Genomic DNA, 17,578 nt, shown 5'->3' with positions numbered 1-17,578 from the left:
AGCCAACACTGAGCCTGGTCCGCTCTGTGTGCGCCCTGCTCCCCGCAGCCTGTGCCTGAGCCACATACTGAGCCTGGTCCGCTCTGTGTGCGCCCTGCTCCCCGGAGCCTGTGTCTGAGCCCAACACTGAGCCTGGTCCGCTCTGTGTGCGCCCTGCTCCCCGCAGCCTGTGCCTGAGCCCAACACTGAGCCTGGTCCGCTCTGTGTGCGCCCTGCTCCCCGCAGCCTGTGCCTGAGCCAACACTGAGCCTGGTCCGCTCTGTGTGCGCCCTGCTCCCTGCAGCCTGTGTCTGAGCCCAACACTGAGCCTGGTCCGCTCTGTGTGCGCCCTGCTCCCCGCAGCCTGTGTCTGAGCCAACACTGAGCCTGGTCCGCTCTGTGTGCGCCCTGCTCCCCGCAGCCTGTGCCTGAGCCACATACTGAGCCTGGTCCGCTCTGTGTGCGCCCTGCTCCCCGCAGCCTGTGCCTGAGCCCAACACTGAGCCTGGTTCGCTCTGTGTGCGCCCTGCTCCCCGCAGCCTGTGTCTGAGCCACATACTGAGCCTGGTCCGCTCTGTGTGCGCCCTGCTCCCCGCAGCCTGTGTCTGAGCCCAACACTGAGCCTGGTCCGCTCTGTGTGCGCCCTGCTCCCCGCAGCCTGTGTCTGAGCCAACACTGAGCCTGGTCCGCTCTGTGTGCGCCCTGCTCCCCGCAGCCTGTGTCTGAGCCCAACACTGAGCCTGGTCCGCTCTGTGTGCGCCCTGCTCCCCGCAGCCTGTGTCTGAGCCCAACACTGAGCCTGGTCCGCTCTGTGTGCGCCCTGCTCCCCGCAGCCTGTGTCTGAGCCAACACTGAGCCTGGTTCGCTCTGTGTGCTCCCTGCTCCCCGCAGCCTGTGTCTGAGCCCAACACTGAGCCTGGTCCGCTCTGTGTGCTCCCTGCTCCCCGCAGCCTGTGTCTGAGCCCAACACTGAGCCTGGTCCGCTCTGTGTGCGCCCTGCTCCCCGCAGCCTGTGTCTGAGCCCAACACTGAGCCTGGTCCGCTCTGTGTGCGCCCTGCTCCCCGCAGCCTGTGTCTGAGCCAACACTGAGCCTGGTCCGCTCTGTGTGCGCCCTGCTCCCCGCAGCCTGTGTCTGAGCCCAACACTGAGCCTGGTCCGCTCTGTGTGCGCCCTGCTCCCCGCAGCCTGTGTCTGAGCCAACACTGAGCCTGGTCCGCTCTGTGTGCGCCCTGCTCCCCGCAGCCTGTGCCTGAGCCAACACTGAGCCTGGTCCGCTCTGTGTGCGCCCTGCTCCCCGCAGCCACTGAGGGAGCGAGGCACAGCCCAGGAGCGAGTGAGGTGAAACCCCGAGGCCCTGCATTCCCAGCAAGCAGGAAAGCCTTGTTTTATAGAAGATGCTAAACTCAAAGATGCGTGTGGTAACCTCTGACGCAAAAGCTACAGTGCATGTAACTGCCGGGACCGGGGCGGCGCGGCGAGAAACCATGCCATGAGCCGGGAGTCTTCACGGCCGTGAACTTGCAGAAAGAGCTGAAGGGAGTTGGAAGTCAGGCCTGTGGGCTGGTCTCTCTTGCTCTCACACAGCTATGCAGCGGGGAAGAAGAAACGCCACGGGGACTGGGCAGCAGCTGCGGGCGGCCCCCACCCCAGCTGCCTGCCTGACCCCGTCCCCAGCCCGGGGCCCCTGCAGCTGGGAGCCTCCAGGTTCCACGGTGCCTGCAGCCATGCAGGGCTCTCGTGTTTCCCAGCCACGCCCGGCCTTGCCAGCTGCTGCCAGGTGTTTCCAGCTACCCATCCCAACCATGCACGCACACACACACACACACACGCATGCACATACACACGCACACATGCACACGCACACATACTCACACATGCACACACACTGCCCTGGCACCTGTGCTGGAGCCGCGCCCCAGCAGAACCTCAGCTCCGGGCCCTGCAAAGTGAGCTCAGGTTCGGCATCCTCACCCCGCAGCTCACGCTCCTATCCAGCTGGCCAGGCTGCTCCGTGGCCAGTGCTGGGTCACCCAGGGGCAGAGCAGGCGTGTGCCTAGGGCTCCGATTTTGCCATCAGAAAATCTAACCAGGAGGTATTTTAAAATCTCACTGTACGAGCAAGGTCTGCGTCGACGTAAGAAAACATGATGCATTTGAATCTCATGGGGCCATAAGATCCGTATCACATCTCCACTTGGGGCCTCCCAAGAGCTGGATTTTGCCCGGACAGTGGCTCAGCCCACAGGAACGATTTTCCGACTTGATTCTGAGCTGCTCACTCTTTGTCTCTCCCCTTTTCTGTATCTTCTCTCCCCTCCTCTCTCCTCCCTCTCTCCCCCTTCCCCCCTCATCCTTTCCACCCTGAACTACACAGAACCATTTCCAACCCTAACACACTTCACATTCGGTGAAAACCACTTCAGCTGCAAAGTGATTAGAGGTTGGAGATCCGTCGTTTACAATTTAAATGAAACTGATTAAAATGGCAGGCGTACTTCACGTGTTTTAAGCAAATAATTATTTTTTACAAATAGATCTGAGAGGTTGGGCCGAGCCAGGTACTGCATGGGAGTGAGGACGGGGCAGGACCCGACCGCGGGGAGCCAGCCTCCGGCGCCGACCTGCCCCAACCTGCTCCGGTGGCCCTGGAAGCCTCCCCAAACTCCGGGGGACAACGGGCCCCAGTGACAGCAGCGCCCCTTCAGCTCCCAGAAACCAGCCAAGACCCTAGGCCTTCCCTCCAACGTCCCCCGAAGAGTGGGACTCCAGGGACCTCTATGCGGCGTCCAGCGCGCGCGTGGAGGTGGGTCTGACTCACTGAGGAGGGGGAGGTTCTATCTGCTCCGTGGTCTCTGCCCAGGGACACACCTACTCCACGCTCCCACGCTTCCCCGGTGCCACAGAAGGGGGATAGAGACTTTGGGGTCACCAGACAGCAAAGAGGACCTCACATTTAAGAACCACGGTTTGTGTCCAGGACACAAGAGTGAGTCAGCAAAGCCCCCGCCCTGGTGGACTTCAGCCGATCAGAGGAGCGAAAATACAAATTACAGAAGAGGTTGTGAGTCATACAGAACACAGCGTGAGGCATTGAACTAGAACAAAGATGAGAGTGATTAACTTCCGGGGTCCTGTGAGTCAGCCTCACAGAGGAGGGGCGATGTGAGCTGGGATTTGCAGGATAAATAGGAGTTTTCCGATGGGCAAAGAGCACAAGACATTCAAATGGCCGGGACACCGTGCTCCTGGTACAGAATGGAGATGCGTAGAATGAGGTACTCAAGTTTTCTCACCTACCAAGTTGGAAATTGAGGCTCAAAGGCTTGAAGGGCCTGTGTGAGGTGACAGGGCTAGAAAATTGGAAGCTTAAATACAGGTCTGACGCCAACGTCCCAAGCATTTTTTACGCCCGCTTTGTTGATACTTCAGTCCCGAGATGGGGTGTTTTTCAGTTTGTTTGTTTTTCTCCTTTATTTTTGGCCAAACTGCAATCTGGGATCCAAAACAACACCCCCACCTACCCCGCAGTGCTGCCTCCCGCCGCCCCATGTCTGCACCGAGCCTCCGGAGGGGAGCGGGTGGCAGGGCCTCGGAGCCGCTGAACAGCAAGCGAGTGAAAGCAAACAGCTGCCGGTCTGCGTGGGGGAGGGAGACGGGCAGCCAGCCTCGTCCAGGAGAGCAGGAGGCCCAGCCCAGCCAGACGTTTCACAAACAAACCTGCGTCCAGGTTTCCAGCACCTGGGGCGCGCCCCACCCCCGAGGAAGGCATCCGCCATCCAACCAGGTCCCTCTCTTCCCGATCCCTGCTCGCTCGGTGGCTTTCCCTTTTCCCTAATTAGGTTCCAGAGGCCAGAAGCCGTCGGATTGGATGTGTGTTTATTTCAAAATACTCCCAGAGACGGAGGAAAACATTTTCTAAATAAGAAGGAGACGTGGGGCTGGGGGAGGGGGAGTTACTGGTCATGGGGACGGGGTTTCCCTCGGGGGTGGTGAAGTCTGGGTACGGGTGGCGTTGATAGTTACACAACATTGTCTTCTTTGGAAGGCCCAGAATGATGGGTACTATGTTACGGATACTTTGCCATTAGCATGATTAGCCCCTGTCATGTCATGAGAAGGGTAAGAAACAGAGAAGTGAGAATCATTTCACCGGCGCTGATAGGGGGAAACATGCCAGGCTTTTGGACGTCATGGGCCTCTTTGTCCAAGGAGAATGGAAACTTTTGGGACGTCTGGGCGTGGCTGAGGCACGGCAGCCTCGGGAACACCATCCGGCTCCGGGGACCTGCATCCAACAACGTACATGTCCTTGGAGCCATCTATTTCCTTTCAAGGAACAAACTGAGACCTGTGTCCACTGGGAGGGACCTTGGCTCCTGGGCCTTCCCTCAGCTGTGGCCCTGCCTGTGGGAGCAGAGGGGGGTGGAAGGCACCCTGCCTCATCCTGGCGGGGCAGGGTGGCGGAGAGGGCACAGTTTGGCAGATGGAGAGCCTCGTTCCAACTCCAGCGCTCTCATCTTTTGAATGTGACTAAAATCCTTGACACTCGTGTATGTGCCTGGCACACAGTAGGTGTGCACATGGCTGCTTCTCTCTCCCTGTCGCTCCTGAGAGGAGCCTTGTGCCCGACTAAGCCACAGTTTATTCTTGAGGACCAAGGAAGAGTGAGCCTCACGGGGGCCGTGGCTGGCGGGGTCACAGGGGGGCGGAGGCTTGCTCTGTCTGCTCAATGATTTGTGTGATTCTGCCTCCGGAGTGGGGTGCAGATGGGAGGAAATGGGGGGCGGGACATAAGCAGGGCTGTCAGGCCCCAGGCCACTCAGCAGCAGCAAAGGGCTGCCGAGGCTGCTAGGAGTGAGTGAGGCCATGATGAGGCTTCGGGTGTGTGGAGGCCCCTGAAGGCTTAGCTCTGAAATCAGAGAAAGGGAAGGTCGACCAGCAGGCTGCTAGATCCTCTTCCATTGTTCTCCGTTCCCTGTAAATGGAGACTGTCTGTCCTGCACACATGCACGGCTGTCTGTCCTGCCTAGTTCAGGGTGTGCTAGAGTAGGAGGTCACCTTGTCACGCCCCAAAAGCCAGCTCCTTCTCGGCCAAGACCACGTCCCTTGCTTGCAGGAGAGGACAGGGACATGTTGGAGATCCACCCAGGAGTTTCTCAGACATCGCCACGCTGCCAGCAGTGCCCATGGGAGGCCTCGAGAGTCCCGAGAGAAGCCTCCCTGCAAAGTGTTTCTCAGTCTCATTTGACCCAGGGGTCTTTTTACCCATGGTGCCTTGAGACTCCAGTTTTAGGGACCTAACTGGGGAAATGTGGCCTTGCTATCTCTAACCATGGCTAATCCTGGCATTAATTTCTCTCAATTCTTTCTGTAGATGTGTGCAGTCTTGGCCACCGAAATTCTTGGAGCCTCAGTTTTGACATCAGTAAAATGGGTACCATGTACATTATCACACAGACAGCTGCTGAAGGCAGTCATGCCAGCCTCTCGGGGAATCACCGAACACCACTTTTTGTCACCCATTGCAGTTGCTCTGACATATTTATCCCCACGTTTGACAAACATGTACTACCTGACAGGCCGAAAAGGGTATAATCACCCCCTTTTTTGGTCACTGCTGTTTGGTTTGGGATGCAGACGCTGAGGCGGGGGATGGAGCTGACCTTTCCCGGTACCCACAGCTAGGAATTCCAGTGCAAGGACCGGAACCTGGGCTGGGTGAGCCCACAAGCAGGCGTTGACCACCACACCAGCTGGCACGGCTCCTGCAGCGAGGCAGAAGTCCAAGGTCCCTCCCCAAGGAGGTCACAGCCCCATGGAGACCTGGAGACCGCCTGGGAGCCTGGGGAGGACCACGCCAGGTGAAGGCAGGCTCAGAAAGCCCAGAAGTGGAGAGGAGGGCTCCCACAGAGAGAAAACGTGAGTGAGGAAGTGGAGCAGAATGAAGGACTGTGCGTGTAGGAGGAGGAGCAGGGTGGGGGCTCCAGTGAGGGCCGCACAATGGACCAGCAAGGGATGAACCTCAATGCTGTGGGCTTTGGGAGCTTCTGGGATTCCTGGTTGGGGTTGTCAGATGTGGGGTGCAGGAAGACTTCTCTGAAAACTACAGGGGGAACTGTCATACACTCTGGAAGGCATTCTGGCAGTTTCTCAAATGATTAAACAAAGACTTACCATATGACTCAGTAGTTCACTCCTAGGTATCCAAGAGAAGGGAAAACACATATCTACGGCCCTGGATGGTGTGGTTCAGTTGGTTGGGCATCACCCTGTGCACCAAAAGGTTGCTGGTTTGCTTCCCAGTCAGGGCACATGTGGGCTTGATCCCAGGTGGGAGGTGTGCAGGAGGCAGCCAAATTCTGCTCTCACATCCAAGTTTCTCTTTCTCTCTCCCTCTCCCTTTCTATCTCTCTAAACACCAATAAAAATATTTTTAAAAAACATATATCCACGAAAACATATACACAAATATTCATAGCAGCTTTATCCATGGAGACCAAAAACTAGAAACAACCCAAACGTGCACTAACTGATGAATGGATAAAATATGCTAACCCATACATTGGAATATTATCTACACTAATAAAAGAGCAAGATGCAAATTGACCATACCTTCACAACGCCCACCAGCCAATCAGGAGTGAGTATGCAAATTATCCCAACAAAGATGGGGGGTTAATTTGCATACACAGGCGCCATGCAGCCAGGGGCAGGGCAGGATGCAGGCATTCCGTACCACCCCAGCCGCTCCGAGCCTCTGGGCAGTGTGGGAAGGCAGAAAGGTGGATCCGGCCAGAGCGAAGGTGGTGCTGGCAGCCAGGGTAAGGAAGGCCCATTCTTGCACGAATCTTCATGCATCAGGCCTCTAGTCCAGTCATAAAAAAGAATGGATTCCTGACACTGCTACAACACGGATGGACTTTGAAAACATGCTCCGTGAATGAAGCCAGACACAATAGACCATGTATACGATTCTGCATATATGAAAAAGTTGAGTCAGGAAATCTGGATAGGCAGAAATTCGAGTGGGGTTGCCAGGTCTGGGAGAACTGCAGGATAGAAGCGGGTAGCAGCTAAGGGGGCTTCTTTGAGAGGTGATGAAAGTGTTCTAATATGGACCGTGGTGATGGTTGTACACACCTGTGACTACACCAAACGCCCTTCAGCTGTGAACTTTAAGTGGATGAATCGCATGGCCTGTGAACTATAGCTCGCTAAAGCTGTTAAACAGAATTACGGACTTCAATAGACAAGTGTATGAAGCTCTGTAGTGCATACACGCAATGGAATATTACTCAGCCTTAAAAAAGAACGGAATCTTCCCATTGTGGCAGCGTGGATGGACCTGGAGGGTGTTGTGCTCAGTGAAATGAGTCGGCACCTTATGCTTTCATTTCTATGTAGAATCCAAAGGACAAAATAAACGAACTGACAAAATAGAAACAGACTCATAGATATAGAGACTGCCTGTGGGTGGCCAGAGGGGTGGGGCTGGGAGGCTGGGTGAAAAAGGCGAAGGAATTTAGAAGTACAAGTTGGTAGCTGCATAATCGTCCTGGGATGTAAAGTACAGCGTAGGAAATGAGTCGATGATATTGCGGTAACTATGGTGCCAGGCGGGTCCTGGAAATATCGGGGGACCTCTGTCAAGTATATGATTAACCACTATGCTGCACGCCTGAAACCAACACAAAATAATACGGAATGTCGACTGTAATTGAAAAGCAAAAATTTTAAATATAAATTTTAATCTTTATTGTTGATTTTCAAAATAAATAAATAAAAATAATTTAAAATATATGTTTTAATACATTTTTTAAAAAACTGACAGAGCCATCCAATACTTCATGTGTTAGCTTCCTTACACCCGACCTCCCCATGGGAAGATGGACATGTTTCCCATTTTACAGATGAGAGGAAGAGGCTCAGAGACGCAGGGTGACTGAGCACACTCCAGGGGCCCAGCACATCCCCCAAGTCCACATTTCCCGGGGACAGTCACTTCCATGGGGGGGGTGGGGGCGCTGTCAGGCCCGCCTGTCTCTCCACCCGCTGAAGGCCAAGGCTGGCGGAGCTTCCCCACATCCCACAAATCCTTTCAGTGCCACCTCCCCCCCCCCCCCCCCCCCCCATTCTTTCCTGGGCGACACGGCCAGGGCGGGCTTTGCTTCTAGTCCAACTCTTCATCTTCAAAGGCGATTTCCGCTCCGAATATTTATGGCAAAACACAGCGAGAGCCTCCTTTCACTGGGGCTGCGTTTGAAGCGGCTTTCCCAGCGCGCGCATTTCACGGTCAAATCTGTCTGGGGCGCAGAGACCTCTTGGCTGCTGGCGCTGGGCGCCAGCACCCACACACCCACCCACCCAGGTCCTTGACACCCCCCCCCCCAAGGGTCCAGGGAGGCACTTCACAGGAGCTTCCGAGACGCCACGCCCCAGGCATTTGGGCTCTGACTCCACCCTCTCAGGTGGGGTGCCAGACAAGTGTCCCCGAGTGGGGGATACATCACGCCCTGGGGAGACAGACTCGGGGAGCCCTTGGAAATCCGGCACCACCAGTCACCAGCTGCATGACCTCCAGCAAATTGGCCCCGATAAGCCCCCTTCTTTAGCTGGCAAGTGGGGACAGTAATCGGAACTTCCGGATTTTACGAGACTGTGCCAGGCTTTTACGACAGTTTTTAAAAGGCTATCCAGCGCATAGTAGGAACTCAAAAAATGGTATCTGTTGTTTTTTCCTTCTCTTCCTCCTCCTTCTCCTGCTCCCCTCCTCCTCTTCCTTTCTTCTTTCTTATTATTAAACACAGAATCCTGAGAGGAATAATAGCAACAGGAGGGGCGGGGGCTGGAGGAACAGGGTGAAGGGCTTGGTAAGTACAAACCGGCAGTTTCAGAATAGTCACGGGGATGGAAAGTCCGGCCCGGGGGTGTGGGCAGTAACATCATAGTAACTGCGCACGGTGCCATGTGGGGACCTGGAATATCGGGGGGGACACTTTGCAAAGTACACGACTGACGACTACGCTGTATACCTGCAGCTAATACAGAATACTGAATGTCAACTGTCGTTGGAAAACAAATACGAAAATAATAACTAGTAGCCACACGTATGTATTACACCCCAGCCATTCGCATGAGGGCCGCTATCCCCAGAGCGCCCTGCAGCATCGGCCTTCTTGGTGCCCTCATTAGAGGTGGAAACTAAGGCTCAGAGAGGGACACTCCATTGCCGAAGGCCACACAGCCCCGCGTGGGCGGGCTGATTTGGAAGCCCAAGCTCGTTCCCCGTGGTCCCCGCTGTCCTCTTCTTCCCCAAGGGCCATCCGAGGACGGGGACACAGAGCAGCCATGGGGCCCAGAGGGTCACTCATTCTTCGCTCTGAGTCTTGGAACACGGGAGTCGTGAACTGCCCGGGAAGGTTGCGGGGATGGGAACTTCAGAACTGTCAGCACATTCCTGGGGCGGGAGAAGCCAGCTCCCGCCAATGACAGCCAAGCGCAGCCGCACCCTGCACCCCACCCACCACCTCTCCCAGGCCCAGGCCAGTGTCTCCAGGCCCCTGGCCCTGGCGGGAGCGTGCAAACTGGAAAAACTCTTCGGGCGAGTGGCCCGGGCCCAAGGCGCTGACCCAGTGCCCCGCCCCAGCCTCAGCGTGTCCAAGACTGCACGTCTGAGGACTGATCGGGACAGGGGTGCGGAAGGGTGCCAGTTCCCCCGGGGCTTTCCAGGGAATGGAAAGAAAGCTCCCAGGCCCTGGAGGGCAGGGGCGGGCCTCTCATTTATCTAGAAGATTCCCAGCACCAAGCCCAGCGGTGAGCCCGGTGAGCTGGACAGGTGTGCTCTGCAGGCAGCCAGCCAGCCCGCCTGACACCGGGGCCACGCCCTGAGGACAGGCCTCCGAGGGCAGCGGGACACCTGGGACCAGAGGAGCCCTCGCGACCGATGGGGTCAGACGGACCTGATGGGTCTGACCCAACACCCGGGACCTCTGTAGCCACTCGACTCAGAGGCTCTGACCCTCCCCAGCAGGAAGGCTTGTTCTGGGGAAGGGACACGTCCATACATTCAACCTTCTGTCGCCCAGGCTTCCCCGAAGCCTGGGGACGCTGGTCGGGTAATCACCGAATCGCTTAAAACCGGCCTGGTCACCTCCCTCCAACCAAAATCCAGCTGCCCTCCCGTTTTTTGCCTTTTTTTCCCACACCCACACCCTGGATTTTTATTCCCCCAGGACTCCACTCAGTTCTTCACCCACGGACCCACTCAGTCCACAGACATGATCACTACCCGGGTATTTCAGGCCAAAGCACCTCTCGGCCTGGAGTTTCCTTGTGAGTGAGCGAAGGCGGAGCCGGGAAGACCAGAACCATAGGCTGCCCTGGGTACATCCCGCTGAGGCCGCGGTGGGCGCACAGGGAGCAGAGTCTGACCTCAGACCCTCCGGCTGGGAGGGGCCTCGGTGCATCCAGCCTTCTGCGAGGACCACGCCTCTTTCCAGACAGGGTTCTGGAAACGGACTCAAGAACGCCTCTTCCAGGCACGAACTTCGTGGAGACACAGAAAGGGCCCCGGCCCCGGGAAAGAACTGTTCCCCGAAGCCACCCCATGTTTGCATGAGTGGGAGCAAACGAGGTCCCCGAAGCTTAAAAAACAATTTTAATCATCGTCGTCACCTCATTCGCCACCTGCATCTGAGTCAGCACGCCCCATCTGAAAGTCAGGATGCCGTGGCCCGAAGGCCCAAGCGTCCAATTCTATAAATACAGACAGAAGCTGCCGAGTCAAAAGGCCAGACCATCCCAATCTGTCACCCTTTGCGCGCTGATAAATTATGTACGCCCTTAGATGGATGCGCCCGAGGGCTGCGTCCTGTCTGGGAGGCTCCCCAGTCAGCCCCGGGCCCCGCTCCCTGCCATCCGGGCCCCCCTCCACCAGTGCAGCCGGCCCCTCCCTCCCCGCTGTCTCCTCTGGGCAGACCAGGTGTGCTGGGTGATGGATTGCCCGTCGGCCCCTGAATCCTGGAGGCGGCGGGCCGGGGTGTCGGGAGGCACCTATCCCATCTTTGACAGACGGCAGGCACGTCAAAACTGGAAGCGAAACTGTCTCGGGGGGACGTGCGTTTTATTTGTGTTGCAGGGGCTCCTGCCCAGCTTCTTCCCTGACCACACCCGGTGCCCCCCTCCCCTCCCCCATTTCTCCTCACCTCTCTTCATACTCAGGGCCCTGAATGCACAGGCACCTGGAGTTCTGAGAAGCACGCCTTAGCCGAGAGCAACGTCAAGAAGCAAGCTCCTCCCACTTCAGAAGACTTGCCCTGTGATCCTAACAGGAAATCAGAAGGTGCCATGTCTCCGGCGGCTCCTGCTAATTCAGGGAGAGGGTTGCAGCCATTTAAAAGGAGACACAGGATCTAATACATTTAATCCACGTCTGATTACCAAGGAAGAAAGTGCTCTCTCCCTCTCTCTCTCTCTCTCTCTCTCTCTCTCTCTCTCTCTCTCTCTCTCTCATCTTACGGGGCTGGAATACTGCAGTAACCGTTCCGTCTGATTTTTTTTTAAGATAAGATTTGCTAAAGGTCATTGCCTCTCCTGACCACATATGCAGCAACATTCAAATTTCCCTGGTCCCAGAATAAAAAGATTCTATCATTAAAAATAAAGGCGTAAGGACATCTCTGAGCCCGTGGGGGATTTAGAAAGAGGAGACATTTCATTATCAGGGGCAATCAGGAGATTTTTAAGCAGTATCTCTAATCTACTCCCCTCTCCTGCCACCCCCTCCCCCCGCAACTCATCCACCCCCCTCTTTCCACATCAAGGTCTTTTTATCTTCCAATTTTGCATCTAAAGATGAGGTGAATACCATTAGCTCCATTCAACCTCAAGTGTAGTCAGATGGGCCTGTGATTTCTGAAAAGCGCTGGCTAAGGTCACATTAAAATGTATAAGAGCATTGCGATTCCCGAGAAGGGGGCTTATTATCCACCCGCCGAGCAGAAGAGGGATGTCAGTGGCCGCAGACTTGGGTGAAAACAAAAGAGATACCAGGATTTCAGCCTTTTGTCAGCAAGCTTTTCTGGTTTCTTTTCACAGCTTCCTCAGCCCTGCAGATAGCTCCGCAGACTGCAAACTTAGGCCTCCTAAAAAAAAAAAAAAAAAATTCAGCGTTCTTCTCCTGCCAGTTCTTGTTTAACCCTTTCGGTCGAATCTGCACTGCCCCTGGCTTTTAGATTCCTGATGCTTGTTTCCTTGGGGGGCAGGATTTGGTCGGGGATGTTCTTGAGGCTTGCCCCTCTTTGTCTCTTCCGTAGACAGGGGGCCGTTGGAAAGGCGTGGCTGTGCGAGTCACACCTACGTGGGTAAGAAGCCCAGTTGTGCCCCTCAGCTGCAACGCGACACAGGTGTCCACCATTCACCTACTGGACAGAGATGCACGGAGCGCTGGTGCTATACAGCCCGGGTTCTGGGTTCAGGGCGCATCGAGGAACCAGACAGGCGGAGTTCACCAGGGTTCGCATAATCGAGGGGTGGGCTGCCCTGCAAAGCCCTAAACAACAAGGCAGTGGAGAGGCTCATTCTACCCGAGGAAACAGACAGGGTGCTGTGAAGGAGGGAACTTGAAGACCAGCTGGGTCATGGAAGGAGGCCTTCTGAGGAAACGAAGTCTGAGACGAAGCCAGAAATCCAAGGGCATCCCAGGCACCCGCTCCAGGAAGTGAAAGGGTGTGCGTCCTGGGTCCCGGGGGTCTGTTATTTTGCCCTCCAAGCACCCACTCCTCCCCGCAGTCATGCCCCACATCCAAGGCATATTCTTTGGGGGTGGTCAGTCATGGTGCCCTGACTCAGCCAGCAGAGAAATGGGTATGTGACCCAAGGTAGGCCGTCAGACCTCCACCTGGGTTTAACTCATTTGACTGTTTCTGAGTTGTATCCTTTATGAATAAACCAGTAATCCTAAGTAAACTGTTTTTGCTGAGTTCCGTGAGTCATTCTAGCAAATTGCCAAACCTGAGAAAGGGTTCTGGGAACCGCCAAACTTACAGTCGCCAGGCAGAAAGGTGGGACACCCCATTGGCAGCCAGTATCCGAAGCCATTAGCCTGTGTGTCTGCACCAGCTCCAGGAGGCACCGTCAGAATTGAATTGTCTGACACCCAGTTACTGGAGAATTGCTATGGAAAACCCCCACATATGTAGTGTCAGACCTGTTTTCCGGGTAGGAAATAACCTTTCAGATAAAAGTTAAATAACCTTAGCAACACTGAGTTTTGCCATGTATCACTCCATTATTTAGTATATCTCTCTATATACAGTATATTTAGGTCTTCTTTAATATCCTCAGAAGTGCTTTATCGTTTTCAGTATCACCTTTGTTAAAACCGGTGCTAAATATTTTATATTTCCAATTATTCTTGTTAGTACATAGAAATACAGTAAATTTTTATATATTGACCTTATAATAAACAACCTTGCAAAATTATTCACCTCGTAGCATTTTTGCAGATTCATTTGTCATCTTTAAATAAATATGGTTTTATTTATTTTTTTGTTTGTTTCCAAAATTTATTTCTTTTTATTTCACTGGCTAGAACCTGTAGCTAGTAAAAAGAAGTGGTAAGAATGTTCATACTTGCCTTTTCCTGATCTTAGAGGAGAAGCAGTTAGTCTTTTACTATTAAATATGGTGTTAGCTATATGTTTTGATAGATGCTCTTTATCATGTTGAGAAATCTTCCTTCTATTCCTAGTTTTCTGATAGTTTTAATCATCTCTGCATGTCAACTATTGTCAAATGATTTCTATACATCTATGAAATAATGATATGACTTTTCTACTTTTTTCTAGTAAGATTATGAATTATACTGATTGTTTTTTAAATGGCAAACCAAACTTGCATATTAATAGTATCCAGTTAATATTTTTGGATTTGATTTAAGAATATGTTAAGAATTTTCCCCTCAATATTCATGAGGTAAACCAGTCTCTACTTTTTTTAATATTGTCTTTATATCATGGCAATGCAACATCAGTTAAGAAACCTTACCTTGGATTCAAGATGGCGGCCAGCAGGACGGCAGTGAGGGAGAGAGTGGGAGGGAGGGAGGGAGCATTAAGGGGAGTGTGTGGATATGTGTGGGGTGTATGTGTGTGTGAGTGAGGGACAGTTAGATCCTACAGGACTTTAGGGGGCTGGCGGACCAGGCTCTCTTAGATGGGAAGCCCCCACTACCACTACAAGCACTTCTGGGCAATCAGCGCGGGCACAGAAACCATGCCATCTTGAAGGGGAGAGCTGCTGTGACTAGGAGCTCAGCCTCACCACCACCCAGACTGGCCTCAGATACCACCTGGGACCCTACAGCCACTCTGGCCAAAGACCTGTCACTGAAGCTGCAGACCCATGGACACTGGCACTCCAGCCTCCCCGGCTGCAGGCTCCTGTGAGTTCTGGAGCACACTCACCTCCCCGCCAGCCCGCCGTTTTGGCCCCAGGCCCCTTGCATCCCAGCACCTGGGCTCTCCCATGACTCTCAGGATACATGACCCTTCCACCGTGCCCTCCGTTTCAGCCACAGGCCCTGCGGAACTTGGTGCCTGGACCCCTTGGTGATAGGGGGAAATGGGGAGACAAAGAAACAACACCCAAAGGAAAGAAAGGGCAGACTCACCAGAAAAGGAACTAAATGAAACAAAGGCATGCAATATGTCAGAAAAAGAATTCAGAGTAATGGTCACACAGTTCATAAACGGGATAAATGAGATCATAAACTTATGTAAGAATCAAGAGGAAATCAAGAATTATATAGCTACAATAAAAAACACAATGGAAGATTTCAACAGTAGACTAGAAGTGGAGGACCAAATTAGTGAGTTAGGAGATAGGGCAGAGAAACACACCCAATATGAACAGCAATTGGAGAGAGAAAAAATTAGAAAGCAGGAGGAGAGCCTAAGGGAGCTTTGGAACAACATTAAATGAAGTAACATACATATAATAGGGGTGCCAGAAGGACAAGAAGAGGAGCAAGGATTAGAAAAACTATTTGAAGAAATAATGACAGAACAGTTCCCTGATTTGGGGAAGAAAAAAGCCACACAAGCACAAAAAGTCCCAAACAAGATGAAGCCAAAAAGGCCCACACCAAGACATGTCGTAGTTACAAGAGCAAACATTAACGACAAAGAGAGAATCTTAAAAGCTGCAAGAGATAGACAGTTACCTACAAAGGATCTCCCATTAGATTATCAAGTGATTTCTAAACAGAAACACATCAGGCTAGAATGGAATGGAATGAAGTATACAAAGTGATGTAAAGCAAGGGACTGAATCCAAGAATAATCTATCCAGCAAGGCTATCATTCAAAATTGAAGGGGAAATCAGGAGCTTCACAGACAAAAAAAAAAAAAAAAAAAGGCTAAGGGAGTTTATCACTGCCACACCAGCAATGCAAGAAATGCTAAAGGGACTATTGTAAAAAGAAGAAATAGAATGGAAGAAGAAACACAGGCATAAAGAATAAAAATGGCTACAAACAAGTACCTAAGAATAATAACCTTAAATGTAAATGGTTTAAATGCTCCAATCAAAAGATATAGAGTGGCTGAATAGATAAGAAAATATGACTCATATATATGCTGTCGACAAGAGACCCACCTCACAACAAGGGACTCACACAGATTGAAAGTGAAGGGATGGAAAAATATTTTTCAGGCAAATGGAAATGAAAAAAAAAGCTGAGGTAGCAATACTTATATGTGACAAAATATACCTCAAAGTGAAGGCCATAACAAGAGATAAGGAAGGTCACTTCTTAACACTAAAGGAATCGATACAACAAGAGGATATAACTCTAGTAAACATATATGCACCCAATGCAGGAGCACCCAAATACACACACACACACACACACACACACACACAAAAAAAAAAAAAAAAAAAACCTTCTGGAATATATCAAGGGAGAGATCAACAGCAATAAAATCATAGTAGGGGACTTTAATACCCCATTGACATCATTGAATAAATCCTCTAGACAAAAAAAAACAGCAAAGAAACAGCAATTCTAAATGACTCACTAGATCAGATGGACTTAATCGACATCTTCAGAACATTTCACCCCAAAGCTACAAAATATATATTCTTCTCAAGTGCACATGGGACATTTTCAAAGATAGACCACATATTGGGACACAGACAAAGTCTCTTCAAATTCAAGAAGATCAAAATCATATCAAGCATCTTCTCAGATCACAAAACATAATATTAGAAATAAACTACAATAAAAACAATAAAAAAAACTCAAACACTTGGAGGCTAAATAGCATGTTATTAAACAATGATTGGGTTACCAAAGAGATCAAAGAAGAAATAAACACATCCAAGAAACAAATGACAATGAAAACACAACAATCCAAAATCTATGGGACACAGTGAAAGCAATCCTGAGAGGGAAGTTCATAGCACAGTGATGGCGAACCTATGACACGCGTGTCAGCACTGACACGCGTAGCCATTTCTGATGACACGCGGCTGCTGAGGCGGCCGCATGCCGAGGATGAAACATTTGCTGCTCCTGAGGATGAAACATTTGCGAAATAATGTTTTTTCCTCAAAGTGACACACTACCCGAGTTATGCTCAGTTTTTTGGCGAAGTTTGACACACCAAGCTCAAAAGGTTGCCCATCACTGACATAGCATTACAGGCCTATCTCAAAAAAAAAAAAAAGGAAAAACTGGTAATAAATTATCTAACTCTACAACTTAAAGAATTAGAGAGAGCACAACAAGAAAAGCCCATAGTGAGCAGAAGGAAAGAAATAATAAAGATCAGAGTGGAAATAAATGACATTTTAAAAAAAGATCAAAAAAAAAGATCAATGAAACCAAGAGCTGGTTCTTTGAAAGGATAAACAAGATTGATGAACCTCTAGCCAGGCTTACCAAGAAGCAAAGAGAGAGGACCCAAATAAACAAAATCAGAAATGAAAGAGGCAAAATAACAACAGACCCCACAGAAATACAAAGGATTGTAAAAAAATACTATGAGCAACTCTATTCCAACAAACTGGTCAACCTAGAAGAAATGGACATATTCCTAGAAAAACACGATCTTCACGACCCACAGGTTGAGAACCGCTGCTGTAGAGCCTAAGACCATCAGAAAACACAGATATTTACATTACGATTTATTAACAGTAGCAAAATTACAGTTATGAAGTATCAACAAAAATAATTTTATGGTTGGGGGTCACCACAACATGAGGAACTATATTAAAGGGTCGCAGCATTAGAAAGGTTGAGAACCACTGGAATAGAGGTATCATACCTCAACAAATAAAAGCCCTATATGACAAACCTACAGCAAACAGCATACTCAATGGGCAAAAACTAAACCCATTTCCCCTGAGAACAGGAATAAGACAGGGATGCCCACTCTCACCACTCCTGTTCAACATAGTACTAGAAGTGCTAGGCATAGCGATCAGACAAGAAGAAAAAGTAAAAGGCATCCAAATTGGAAAAGAAGAAGCAAAAATGTCATTATTCATAGATGACATGATATTGTACCTAGAAAACCCTAAAGACTCTATCA

Source organism: Cnephaeus nilssonii (genome assembly GCF_951640355.1).
Source record: "Cnephaeus nilssonii genome assembly, chromosome: 4".
Lineage (NCBI taxonomy): Eukaryota > Metazoa > Chordata > Mammalia > Chiroptera > Vespertilionidae > Cnephaeus > Cnephaeus nilssonii.
The sequence above is the reverse complement of the archived record's forward strand: the minus strand, read 5'-3'. Positions refer to the sequence as shown.